Genomic DNA, 14,165 nt, shown 5'->3' on the forward strand with positions numbered 1-14,165 from the left:
TTGATACATGAAAACGTCCCCAAAAAACAGCAGCTAAGCGTTTGTGGGGATTTCGGATATGTGAAGAAAACATTAAAACCAAATAGCCACACTAACATTCAAAATGTAAACTTCTAAATTTTTAATTAGGTAATAAATTCATAAAAATTTAAAATGAACGTTTAAAAAATCGTCAAAATCGTTTTGCTACTTGTTAAAACTTTTTTTCAATCGTAGACATTCTCTTGAGTCTCTGAGCAAATCTATGTGTGTTTTTTTCATTATACTATTTTTTGATTTACAATCTCTGACTACATTTTTTTCATGCCTATGATAGATAGAAAGTGCAACTAAATGAATTTATTTTGCAATTTAAATTTTAACAGTTAAAACAAACTGTTAAAACAAATATACAAGTCTTAAATGTTAAATAAAAGTATAAATCGAATTTAACTGTATATGAAGTAATACGACTATGTATATTTACAATGTCCGCTAGAGGCTTACCTGAACTGCTGGCAAATATTTACAGCCACCTTCTGAACTAACGAAGCTATAGCCAGTTCTCCCTAGTTTACAAGATATTATTTCGATGTATCCATGATGGAATAACTTCAAAGTGACTAAAGCAAATTTTAATTAATAACAACAACTATTTTTCTGTGTTGGTAAAATTCCCTGTGTGTTTTTGCAGAACAGTACAGTCAATCTAAGCAGGTTCTTCCCACGCTGAATCTCGACTCCTCAACTCCAGCAGGGCTAAGCTCTTTACCATAGTTTCAAAATACTCTCACGTGACCAGAATTCCAGGGGTTTCTAGAATATCCCCTCTACGAAAAAAACCCGGATCGGAAGTAAACAAGACGCCCACCGTTTGCCCTGAGCTATGCTCCAGAACTCACTTCCAAACACCCCTCCGAAATCAAAAAAAGGGTAAAATGGTCATGGCCCTGAAAGCTCTCTGGAGGTCGCAATTTCGTAATAAATAATAATAATAATAAAATAAAAAAAGGAAAAAAATCTGAAATGTTTCAGATTTTAAATTACGTCCAAAGGGGCGTTTTTTAACATTTTGTGTGTTACCTTTCTTCATTAAATATCATGTTCTTCGCTCTTAAACCATAAGATCCAGTTCAACAGCAATATCGTAGCTTTAAAATGAGCATATCTTTAGAATTCCCCATACAGAGACTCACGTGCTGGAGATAAAAATGTTTTTTTCTGCACAGCGTTGACATTACTCGCTTTGAAATCCTTGAATTGTTAATCAAAACTTCGTTATGTTTCACAAAATGTGAAATCAATAATAAACAAATTGCAAATTTTAAATTTGGTCTTCCACATGCTCCTATTCGTTGCAGGATTACGTCATTCAAAATTCGATGGCTCTATGTACCGTTATTTTATCACAGTGCGAGAAATATACATACATTTATGCAGATTTTTCATTATTTAATTTCCTGAAATATAATGCAGGCCTCTAATATTTGGTGGCTACAGTTTGAAAAGTGATTCGACGTTTATAGTGAATCAACGCAAAATGCCAAAACGGAACTAATAGCTCTTCTTTGCAAATTGCCCGTTTGGGCTAATAATAAATAAGTAAAACGAAATAAATTTCTAAAATATAACAGGTTTAATACACCCTCTTGTATTTGAAACATAAGTCACAAAATAACATAAAGAACATAAATAAGACACAAATGAAACAGAGTATTACGCAGGGCATCTCAGGAAACACTGATAGCTAAGTTTTTTTAAGCGTTTATAACAGACCCTCGTTTACATTTCAGAAATTTTTTAAACTTTCGGCAAGAATAAAATTTATCACGTTCAGAACAGTGGGAAGAATGAAACTAAAAATTCAGAAAGTAAATTTATATGCAACCCATAAAACTAAAAATTTTTAGTGGTCTAAAAAATCCGAAGGTTATCTAACTACAAAATTGATGAAGATATGAACAGCCGGAATACTCATTGAAAAATTATAGTCATAAGGAAAATTCGCAACGACAGTAACAGTAATAGTAATGACAGTAAATATATATATTATTACTATAATAGTAAATATACATTTTCTGACATCTGTACTGCTTGATAAAAATTTCAGGACAATCCTGATCTACAATTTTGAATTCTACAATTGTTAAATCTTAGTAAAACTGTAGAATTCAAAATGATTTTTTTAATGGACTCTCTTGATCTAACCAAATTCCACAATGAGAAACTTACAGAAATGCTGTTTTTTGTAATGATTCCTGAATTAAGGCGAAATTTTTTTTTTTTTTTTTTTGCAGAGAAGTCGTGCAGTACAAAGTTCTCTTCGTCAATACATCATTATTTTCTTAGGTACAAATTCAAAGCTTAAATCGCTTTTTTAGCATAAAGAGAGTTAGCCCAGAAGGGTCATTAATTTCGTTTTGACATTTAGCATAAATGGTGTTTCACTTCTCGAATTGTCGCCGCCAAATATTACAGCCCTGTATTATATTTAAAGAAATTCAATAATGAATAATCTGCATAAATGTATGTATGTTTCTCGTAATGTGAAAAACAATGCTACCTAGGAATAACAAATTTTGAATAACGTAGACCTTCAATCAAATATGGGCATATGGAAGCCCGAATTTGGAGTTTGTTTTATTATCTATTTCACATTTGGTAAAACTTTAACGAATTTTTGCTTAACAAACTCACCGGTTTCAAAGCGAGCACTGGCAATACTCTATAGAGTGGGGGATTATCTCCTATATCTCCAGCGCGCGAGCTAATTCTAAAGATATGCTCTTTTTAAATTATTTTTTGATATTGCTGTTAAATTGAATTTTATGGTTTAAGTGCGAAGAACATGGTATTTTATAAATAAAGGTAACATATAAAATGTTAAAAAAAAAACGCCCCTTTGGGCGTAATATAAAATCTGAAAGCTTTTAGATTTCTTGCCCCCTTTTTTCACATAAAGTATTTTTTTTTTTTTTTTAATTTCCGAAAAACAACTTTTACAATAAACTTTCATAAATTTTCTAAAAACCGAGCTTGCTATAATTTAATTCTGTACTTGCATAATATTTCTAACTGAAAGTATAAATTTAAAGAGGCAAGATTGCGCCGTTCGTTGGCAAGATTTTGGGACATTATGACTTCGCTCAGTTACATAACGACATTACGACTTTGCTCACATACAGGTGACATTACGACTTTGTTCAGTTCCACCCCCAATTTTGAAGAAGAGCACCTCGGGGAGAACGGGTCCGAGGGTCCCACTTCCCCTACCATAACCTCTCGAAAACACTTTCAGCTCGCCGCAAATTTAGAGTGCCGCTATGCCGCCCAGACATTATACAGTTACAAACATCCGTGACAGCTCCGCGATTCGAACCCGGGCCCTTCGGTACGGCAGTCAAAGTCAGTAACCACTATTTTGGTTAGGAGGCCTAAGTTGCATCAATGCTTTAAAAGATACAACTTCTACCAATATTTCTGAAGTACATTGTGCAACAAATAAAATTTTTTAGCTAGATGCTTTATAATTCACATTTTAAGAAGAAAAAACTCAAAGAAAATATTTGAGAATTTGAATATGATATTTATTTAATATACTCAATTAATATATTCTTTATTTAATATATTCATTTTATTACACATTTGTATTATTCATTAAGGTTATTACTACACATATGCAAATTATGAATTACAGGGTTTGTTAGTAACAATATCAGAGTGATATTGTGATTTATATTATCGGTTTGGTTTGGTTTGGTTTATTAGATTACGGCAAAGCAATCGTGGGCTATCTGCCTTAAGGAGGGATGCCTTCGTGGAGGACTTAAGGGAAACAGGCTCGTATACACGTTACAGATGGGGAAAACCACGAAAACACCCATGCAGCCAGCTCGTTCGCAGGATTCGAACCTCGGACCGAACTACCAGTGTTCAGCGACGTTACCGCTCGGCCGCTGGTGGGCACTATATTATCGGAGTGTGACTTTTTGTCACATGTGACGGGTGATTGTAATAATTAAGCAATATGTAATATATTTGATTTTTAGTGCCTAATTTTAAACATTTGCTATACCGCACAGACAAATATATATTTATGCATATTTTATATTACGTATATACACATATATAGTATTTTTATATTTTTGTTACCATAAATTTGAAACTGAAGTGTTATTTTCGTTTTTGCGTCTTGCACTTATACGTAAGTTCGATATGTTAAGATGGTGATGGAGGATTCAATTTTATCTCAACTCAACTCGAATCAAAAATGTCGCTTGACCATCATTCCTGACTTCTCCCATTCTTCGTAAACAGAGACGTAAAGAAAAGTGAATTTGTAACTCTTTGCCTTCCACTTTTTATCAAAAACATTCACGTGATTTGTAGTAGCCTATCAGCCTAGCTTCGTATCGAGCTTTTATAAAGACCAAATTCTAGTAGGAGCTACTCGCCTTTTTTTTTGGGGGGGGGTGTAATTTGCTGAACTATATTATATGAGTTACGATAGGAGGCCTTTAAAATTTGGTTCAGAACAAAAGATGGAGTGTACTGAAACAAAAAATAGTTCCAAAAATTTCAGCTGATGATGACAGATCTAGACTGAAGCTTATCAATGAAAATGAAAGCAAGCAATGAACCCGGCGCACGAACTAAAACGGTGGCGGATGATGATTCTCCACACCCAAAATTTGGTGATTGGGTCCCCTAAAAAACCCAGTCGCCCTTTAAAAAAGGGGGAGTATATAAGGTAGTTCTCTTGCCTTCTTAGCGTGCCTTCGTGGTGTGGTGGTCTGCATGCGGGGCGCGTATTCCAGATGTTTGTGGTTCGATTCCTGGCGGGGACGTTGCTCATTTTTCATTTCTCCTGCTTCCAAAATACCTAATGTCTCTACGTGTGTACGATAAGAATAATAATTTAATTACCTCAGTATCGTATATGAGGTATAATACTTAGATTAATTGTAGTAAATGCGTTTTCTTTAATCATAAAAATTAAGGTCTACGTAATAAGTGACATAAATACAATTTTTAAAGTATTGCCTGCGCATATAAAACAAGTTCAAAATTTTTTAGAACATTATTTTAAATGGAAGAGACGTTCTTTTATATTCTAGTCATTCTTTTATATTCAGTCTTTTATATTCGTTATTACAATGTACGAAATTTCATCTGATAACCGAAAATCGAATTTTTGACTTGAAAAATCAAATGAGTATGATAATACGGGTTTAAATTATAACATCATATAATCACACAGCCGCTTTTATCTCGCGAATGTTTAAATTGTTAAACATTTATCAATTACCTCTTGGAGATAAATGCTTTGAATTTATCGATTCCCATGTTGTGAACTCTTCATTTAAAAAAAATCTGATAAGTTACATGAACCGGAAATGAGTTGAAAGATTTTCCGTATTGATGGAAGTCAACTCAATAAAATTGTCATCGCAATTCGTGCTTCGCTTTGCTTCAGTGAAAATGCAACTCGACTTTCAGAAGATAATGGATGTGCAGCACGCGAATCTCCTGCATATATGCATCAGCAACCGCTTTATAAGAGCACGCTAATGGAGAACAGCGTTTTGAACTGGAGACAACGGTTTAACTGTCCTAATCAAACATCGTTAATATTTTGCGAAATATTTTTGTCATAACTTAGAGAAGAAAAAGATATACCAAAAGAGTAAATCCATATAAAGTTTTCCAAAATGGTTGCAAAAATATTAGCTATCTCTAAAGTTAAAAGGACTGGATATCTGAAGTTACATGCTCCTAATTTTAACTCTAAAAAAATCCTTACGACTTTTTTTAACTTCAGTTTGACTAGTTTTTCTTATTAGACATAAAATAAGAAGAGATATTAAAAATATTAATCACGTCAGGGAGATATGACGTCAGAAGTATGCTGTGGCCCATCTATATGTTAAAGAATATCGATATTCTGGGTTGAATGAGTTGAAACTTTCGGTACAAAATAAACTGATCTTATACGAAATAATTAAAAAAACAGTTGCAAATTCTTGCCGAAATCATTTATCTTATTGAAATTTTATAGCAAGATTGATACTGAGCTGTATAACTAAGTAAAAGAATTAGTTTCTGAAAAATAACGAAACATTAATAATCTTCAAAACTTTTATATATATATATAATATATTAGCGTATAAATATATTGCACGCTAGGTGTATGGTGCAATTTTAATTCAAAAATTAAGATCGACATGAACTGGAGAGGGCATTATACGCCGGATATAAAAATAATGCATTTAAAAATAAGGAAAAGAAGAACATACAGAAATTAGATTTCTATATATACCTAAGTGCTGTTCATATAAAAGAAATGACACACCTTATGAACTTAAAAATATTCATTATCGGATAATTTTCCAATATCAGAAAATTTCCTTTACGTAAAGTATAGTATATTGTGCTTTTATTCACGCAGAGATAACATCTGACTCCTAATTCCTGGAATTCATTCGGATCGGAAATACATTCTTATCCCAAATCATGTTCCTCCTTCTCTCGAAACCCTAGAATAACATTCTTCTGCACACCTGCATTGGATTCAGCTGATCCTCTTTGCAGAAACAGTTACTCCCTCAAGCATTTCTTCCCCACGTATACTGTTCTCCTTATCGCTTGTCAATTCAGTATACCATTGTTCGAAAGTGTGAGCAAAATCTTCGAATGAATGATTTCAAAAGATAAGAAAGGTAGTTTGAAATTATACGTGCGCATTATACAGCGGAATATACGGCAACTAAATTTTCACCCTAACCCGTAATTAAAAACATTTGAAGATACTAGAAGTATAAGCGTTTAAATTTCTTTTTTTTTCCCCTTCTTTTTAATCTTTGGCATACCAGCAATACATGCATATACATATACTCTCATAGCGCTTACTATAGCCAAAAGTGATAAATGTTTCGGATGTGTTTCAGTATATAAAAAATTATGTTATTATAATGTAAATTATGAATAAAATATTACTTGCAAAAATTATCAGTCGTGATACTATACGTGAATAGAATAGTAAGAAGCTGTAGAATATGCAGAAGTTCAAATTAACAAAGACGGAATCAAAGAAAGGCTAAAATGATTGATTTCTTAGATGCTAGCAGAAATGGCTTAGTTTGAGCTATCAGTCTCAGGAACAATAGCGAAAAGCAAAGTTAACTATAACTACTATAATTAACACGATAGTAATAATAAAACAGAATGAACAGAAAATAAATTAATAACTACTAATACTTGGAATTAGAAATTCCCAGTATCCCGTACTATATATTCTATATATTCTAAGGGATTTTAATAATGATAATGAATGCATTCAAATGTTAAGCAATTTTGCACATTTTTTTAATCTACGTATCCTTGACTACTAATATGTGTTATTTTAAAGTAAGGATGTGTGTATTTGTGTATTTAATTATGGCAAAGCACACTAGGGCTATCTGCCTAAGGGGAGGGATGCCTTCGTGGAGGACTTTCTAAGGGAAACTGGCTCGTATACACGTTACACATGGGAAAACCACGAAAACGCCCATGCAGCCAGCCCGTTCGCGGGATTCGAACCTCGGACCGAACTACCAGTGTTCAGCGACTATACCGCTCGGCCGCTGGTGGGCTTAAAGTAAGGAGGAAACAAACAACTATATGAACGTGTCTAGCGTTGTATAAACTTACAAGGACTCCGTATTGAAGGTTGTAAGAATGTAGTTTTCATCAGTTTTCGGTTTTGCAAGAAGTAAATTTTAAACATTTGTGCGTGTGCCATGAATTAAATGTAACTTTTTTATTCTAAATTATTTACTGTTATTTTTTATAAATTATTTATTAATGGCTCGAATAAAATCCAGCGTTTCTCCTCCTTAATACCTTTCTTTAAACTACAATCTTACATGTGCATAACGTATTTACATTTATCTTTAAACATAGCATTAAGAAAATTTAATACATCCTATATTTTACATTAATATTACGACATAAAAGTTCAGTTCAGTTTCTATATATTGCAAGTTTCTTATAACAACATCAGCATTCAGTGCATCAGCGTTCCATTTTTTTAAAATACTGTACATTATAATTTGAAAAATAATCACACATATAATAATTTTTCTTACTAATATTCGTAATAATTATAAGCAGATGTATTGCACCCTAGTTCTAAAATAGTTGACAAAAGTTTACAAAAAGACTGAAAAATTCTTTAATTATCTCCACAGCTAAATCACAAAATTAAAATTAAAGGAACGACGATAACATGATAATGCTGTATTTTGTAACGAAGTTCACTTACAGATTAGAGTATTACTAGGAATATTGAAGTCTGAAACCCATTGGAAAATTCGCACATTAACTTAACTATTTACCACATATCCGATATATTGTTAGAGTTTTCAAAATATAAAAATCTAAAACATACACATATATATCAAAAAACGCCAAGCGCAGCTTAAGGTAAATACTTCCAATGCATATGTACAAACTAATAAACGGAAAGGAAAAAAAAAATGAAAGCTTTCAGATTTTTTATTACGCCCTAAGCGGCATTATTTTAACCTTTTGCGTGTTACCTTAATTTATTAAATATTGTGTTCTTCTCACTTAGACCACATAAAACTCAATTCAACATCAGTACCACAAAATATTTAGAAACAGCATATCTTTAGAATTTCTGATAGACAGCCTCGTGCGTTGGAGATAAAAAATGTTTTTTTCGTACAGTGTTGCCACTGCTCGCTATAAAATCGTTGAGTTTGTTAATGAAAAATTCGTGAAAGGTTTACAAAATATGAAATAGATAATAAAACTAATTCGGACTTCCACGTGCCCATGTTCGAGTGAAGGATTACCTTATTCAGGCGAGAAACATATCTACATTCATGCATATTCTTCTTTATGTAATTTGTTTTAAATCAGTTTCATTTCTTTTAAAATAATAATTTAGCAGCAATTCTTTGAAAAATGATTCATCTTTTTATAGTGATTCAATGCAAAATCCCGTTTTGAGAGTAATAGCTCTTTTGAGTAACGCTCCTTTGGTCTAAAAAAAGGGAATTTATGTTATATTAATGAATCACAAGAGAAATTATACATAAATAATTCATTTCATAATTTTATATTACATTAAAATCAATCTAACATTCCCTTTCTTGTTTAGAAAACATTTCTTTGTGTCAGATAAAATGAAAGTCTGCTTTAATCGCTCTTCTCACGTAGTTGAAGAGACTTTGCTGAGTATTAACTCTTTAAGAATAACATTCTAGCCTTTTACTCCCTAACACATAAACTTCAGAATTTTATACGTGTGACTTCTCAAGCTAAAACTGCATGCCAATTCTATTTCTTTAGATGAGAAATATTCGACTCCTTTCTCTTCGTTCTTTTTGTTTCTCCGCTCAGTCTTCAGTAGTTTTGATTCCTTAGTTTAAGAGGTAATTTTGCGAAGGAAACCTAACTTGCCCTGAAACGGCTTAATATGGTTGAAAGAATGAAGAAAAAAAAAGAAAAAAAAAAGTGGTGAAACAAACAAGTTATCGTAACCTAAGGCATATACTGCTTAAATGCAATGTCTTTTCACTGCATTTAGTTGTGATTCGTTGATTTAAGACAAATGAAGTGAAGCAGTTGATTTCTCTGATCTGTAACCTTCAACCTGTTTTACTCAAGTTTCTGAAGGGAAAGAAAGCAGTTTGGAATTTCACCAGCAAGTATGAGTCAACGAAACTGATTAAAAAAAAAAAAAAAAATCCACCAACGACGTAAAGTTAGAAAAGAAATAAAGGTTATACTGTACTCTTTTTCGTGTCAGTTCAGTTGTAGTACGTCCCTTTCACATGCCTTCGTGGTGTAACTGCAAGCATACTCGACACGCATTCGAAAGGTCAGGGTTCGAGTCCCGTCGACGGAATGGCACATTTTTTACGTCTCCTGCTTCAAAATAATCTAATGACTGTACAACACGACAATATACAAACTATCTACATAATATCTACATCTTTATACATAATATCTGCCTGAATTTTGTATTAAATTATAAATGTGGCTCGCTGTTACATTCGCATTAACGTGCAGGGAAATATTACGTATATTGTACATCAGTTGGTATCATTTATGTATATATTACAACATGCCATACTTCACGAAGACGTTCTTACACTAATGCCATGATTCTTACTCATAGATGCATTTCGAAGACATTGTAGTTACCCCGTGATGTTCCGAATGTTACAATGAGGGATAAGTCTAGTGAATGGTCTAATTGTTGTTTCATATTAACAGTGAACAATTGTAGGCTATCCTTAGGCGAGAAGGTATATTTTCCAGTTGGAAAACAGAGCTGTATTATTTAGCAAATCAATCCTGTCAAACGGTTTCCTAGGCGGTCAGAGGTTTTCCCGGGTATCTTAGTGTTAATTGAGATACAGAGTTTACAAGCACTTCAGTCCACAGATTCGGTCATCAGCTAACGTAGCGAAACAAAGATTAAAATGCATTTTGTTTTCTTTAATATAGAATCTTACATTATATGGAACACATTATATGGATTATATTATATGGAATCTTACACCATTTAGACAACGCAGAAGCAATACTATTTTTCACTCTTCACGGAAAGGCAGAGATTTTGCAAATTGCTTAAGCTTGTAGAGTTCAGTAGGTTCACTTCTGTATGAAAGATTGGAGTAGTAGCAACAAGAGAAAGGTTAAAGTACCCTTTATTAATCAAAAATCTTTTATTAGCTTTTTAAAATCTACAATGCATCAACTCCACGCTAAAAACTTCGTCTCTGCTTGGGCGGTAACTGAAAATCAAATAACGAAACTAAAACTTGAAAATATTAACAAGCGATAGAACTAACCTACAGGGCTCAGCGTATCTACGGCAGAGGTGGCGGTTGTAGCTTAAGTCTCCTGTCTTTCTCACTGAAACTCGGCTTTTAAATACTTTCTTCAAAGTAGAAATTTACATTTCTCCACGCACTCTACAAAATTTAAATATTCTAGCACTGACAATTAGCGGAATGAAAGCTTATAGGAAAGTTTCAAATTAAACTTTAACTTGTAAGTTAAAATAAATATAAATCCCTACAAGCTAAACACCCCAGAAGGTGATTTTCCTTGCGAGTGATGATCTGGGGATGAAATGCTGTGCTTGGCAATATATTCTTAATGAAAAATACTGGAACCTCTTTCCTTGTCTCGTACTGCAAATTCATCGAAAATTCAATAACTAGTGGCGTCACAACGGCAAACTACCATTTAATATCTTTCACAAAAAATGACGACGTCTTCAGTTTATTCAGGCTAGTGACTTTTGGCGGCATCAGCTGTGCCAGCGTAAGCTTGCTACAGCTATGTTATTTGAATAGTGCTTGGAATTCCACGAACGCAACAAATGTTATACTTTTATGTGAGGTAAACCACGCTGGTAAGGTACTTACATATTATCGCATCCTATTAGAAGAAGTCGCCAAATTTTCAGAAATAAATTCGCATTTTTTTCAATTTGCGCCAAGAATAATGCACTTGGCGAACTTCATAATATATGGCAACCTAGTTTCCTTTCCCCTTTTTACATTGTGAATGAGCGGAAAAAATTCTCATCGTTCCTACCTTCAAATAATTTGAACAAAGTGCCTTACCCCCATTTGACGTTATTATCGCTTTCGAAAAATATGCCAAATTTCAAAACGCTCCAATATGTAAATTTCACGTATATCTTCGGAAATTTTGAATAAAAAACTCTAGTTTTTTGACGGTGTGCCTTGTAATACATCTACTTTATAATACAGAATGTTTTCCGAAAATTTTTTAAATATTTTAAAATGCAAATTTTAGAAATAAATCACAAAAAATGTGCGAATTATGTTTGGGTTAAGGCTAAATTTTGAATTCTGGATGAAGGAATCAAGTGAGATATTTATAAATATATATCAAATTCAATTAACATTAAGAAGCTAAAATTTTGAGAGCTAATTTTTTTAAAAACTACTCACACGATTTTTGCGAAACTAGACAGTTTGGCACAATTTGAGTCGTAGAATCGAAATATGGAAAAACATTGGCATGTCATTTCAGGAAAAGTCTGATTTTGGGTCACAATACCGATATTAGAACAATGCTATATATAAATCTAATACATAAAACAGTCGCGCTTTTCGAGACGTCAAAAACGCAATTTGAATTTCGTCAATCGGCCCAGTAGAACGGGAGATATAGAACTGTCCCATTTTTTTTTTTCTCGTAGTGTACATGTAATTTTTTTTATTAATTCTTTGGTGGAAACGTATGAAGGATTTCTGAATAGATGTTTTATAAATGTACTTTCAATTTAAAATTACGTTTTCAATAAAATTTTTCTGTTTTATCGAACAGAGTGACATAACTTAGGATAGCTGATGGGGGAAAATAAGATATTTGGTAACTACCATTTCGTTTAGAAATTTCCAGACTGATACGTTATGTACATGCAACTATAAATTTCAAAGAAGCCAAAGTGCTTTTTGTTAATTTACGTAACTCATTTGAAACAGTAAATGTTATATGTAATGAATTCGTTTAACTCAAGCTTCATTTGTCCTTTTTACCTGTAGTTTTTATTAAAACTTTTAGTTCAGATTACTTATTTATTTAATGTCTAGTTTAGGCATTTGTAGATTTTCTTTTTGGATGTTTTAATCTTAAGATTGTCGTAAAACTTTAATTAGATAAAAAGAACTGTATTTCTACCGAAATTAACGTTTTTGAAAATCTAAAATTTTTTTTAATTAATTCGATCGCATCAACAAAAGATATTTATCTATTCTTTGCACATCATCTCGAATATCTTAAACAGGGTTCTTTCTTTTATATATTAATCGATACAGGAATTTACCTTTCTAGCGTATATTAATAAATGCCATCAGAAATAAATGGTTGAAAATGTCTTATTCTATTACGACATCTTAAAACATCATTAGTTTATTATTATTTACATATATCCTTTAAACCATATATTAATACTCTAGGTAACTCCATTAAACACGTGAAAAATTACGCAATATCCTTACTACCGTGCCTTAGGAACCAATGTAGCGACTCATCCGTGAACACTGCTCGTCAAGGATGGGGATGATCAAGGACATCTTTTATGACAGAAAATCTGAATCTTTTAATTCATAGTTCAACTTGCAAAATTGGTAATAAAATTGATAATTATATTTAAATTGGTAAATTAAAATCGATAAATTGGTAATTAAATTTTAACTGATAATTCAGTTTAATTTGTCAGTGTTTAGGTAGCTTTCTATTCCAGCTTAACATTTCCGCAAGCCAGTGTTAGATAATTCGAGTGTATTAAAACTTTTATATTTGTTTTTAAAATGCATACTGTAATCGTAAATCTTATTATTGCAAAAATACAATTGAAATTATCTGTAAATTCTACTCACACCATATTAAGTTTAATAACGTAAAATTTTTTTTTTAATATGCGTAACTGATCTTGCCTGTAAGTATCGTAAAAACATTAAATCAGTTTTCTAACCCAAATCTGAGACAGCTCTTAACCAATCAGTTCCTCCATAGGTTGAATTAATATTAATTGGAAATTTAACAGTTGTTCGAGACTTTAATATTACTCCAAAACTTTAAATATTACTCCAAAACATTATTAGATCTTAAAACCATCAATATATATATATTTTGGTACTATTCGGTTTTGAGGGCCGTAAAAAATCGCCAAACTATTGTTGATGACAGTGCTGCCAAAAAAAATTGCGGCAACCCTAACGCAAGAAAGGAAGTATAATAGTAAATAACTATTTAGATGTTTTAATTTAGATGAAAGGTTAATTTCATATAATATTTTTTATTATTATAATTTATATAAAAAAAGGCTAAATATGATTGAATGGAAGCATAACAGTAAATAACTATTTCAAATCATTATTATAATTTATATGAAAATTGCTAAACACAAACGAATGGATACCTGCATCGCTATTTCGCTACCGAGTTATCGCTAAAGCATAATTTCATCTCGTTGGTTGTTGAAACATAATTTTCTATAATGAATGATGCCTTTTCTTTGAAAAAATTCTCGGTAAAGTGCAGAATCTCTCACTTATTTGTTTGTTTGTTTACAAGGGTAAAAACAATTGGATTTTTGTCAATTTTCTTTTGCTTTTTAAGTG

At 32.1% G+C, this 14,165-nt stretch overlaps 1 protein-coding gene across 4 annotated transcripts in view; it reads right to left on the bottom strand.

Moving 5' to 3' along the window:
• The window catches only part of LOC118203019 (patched domain-containing protein 3-like), a 331,935-nt gene that overhangs the window by 113,013 nt on the left and 204,757 nt on the right, over nt 1-14,165 (bottom strand). The window lies entirely within an intron of this gene.

This window comes from Stegodyphus dumicola, chromosome 2 (genome assembly GCF_044657685.1).
Source record: "Stegodyphus dumicola isolate Sdum_Otavi_A_Nest chromosome 2, ASM4465768v1".
NCBI lineage: Eukaryota > Metazoa > Arthropoda > Arachnida > Araneae > Eresidae > Stegodyphus > Stegodyphus dumicola.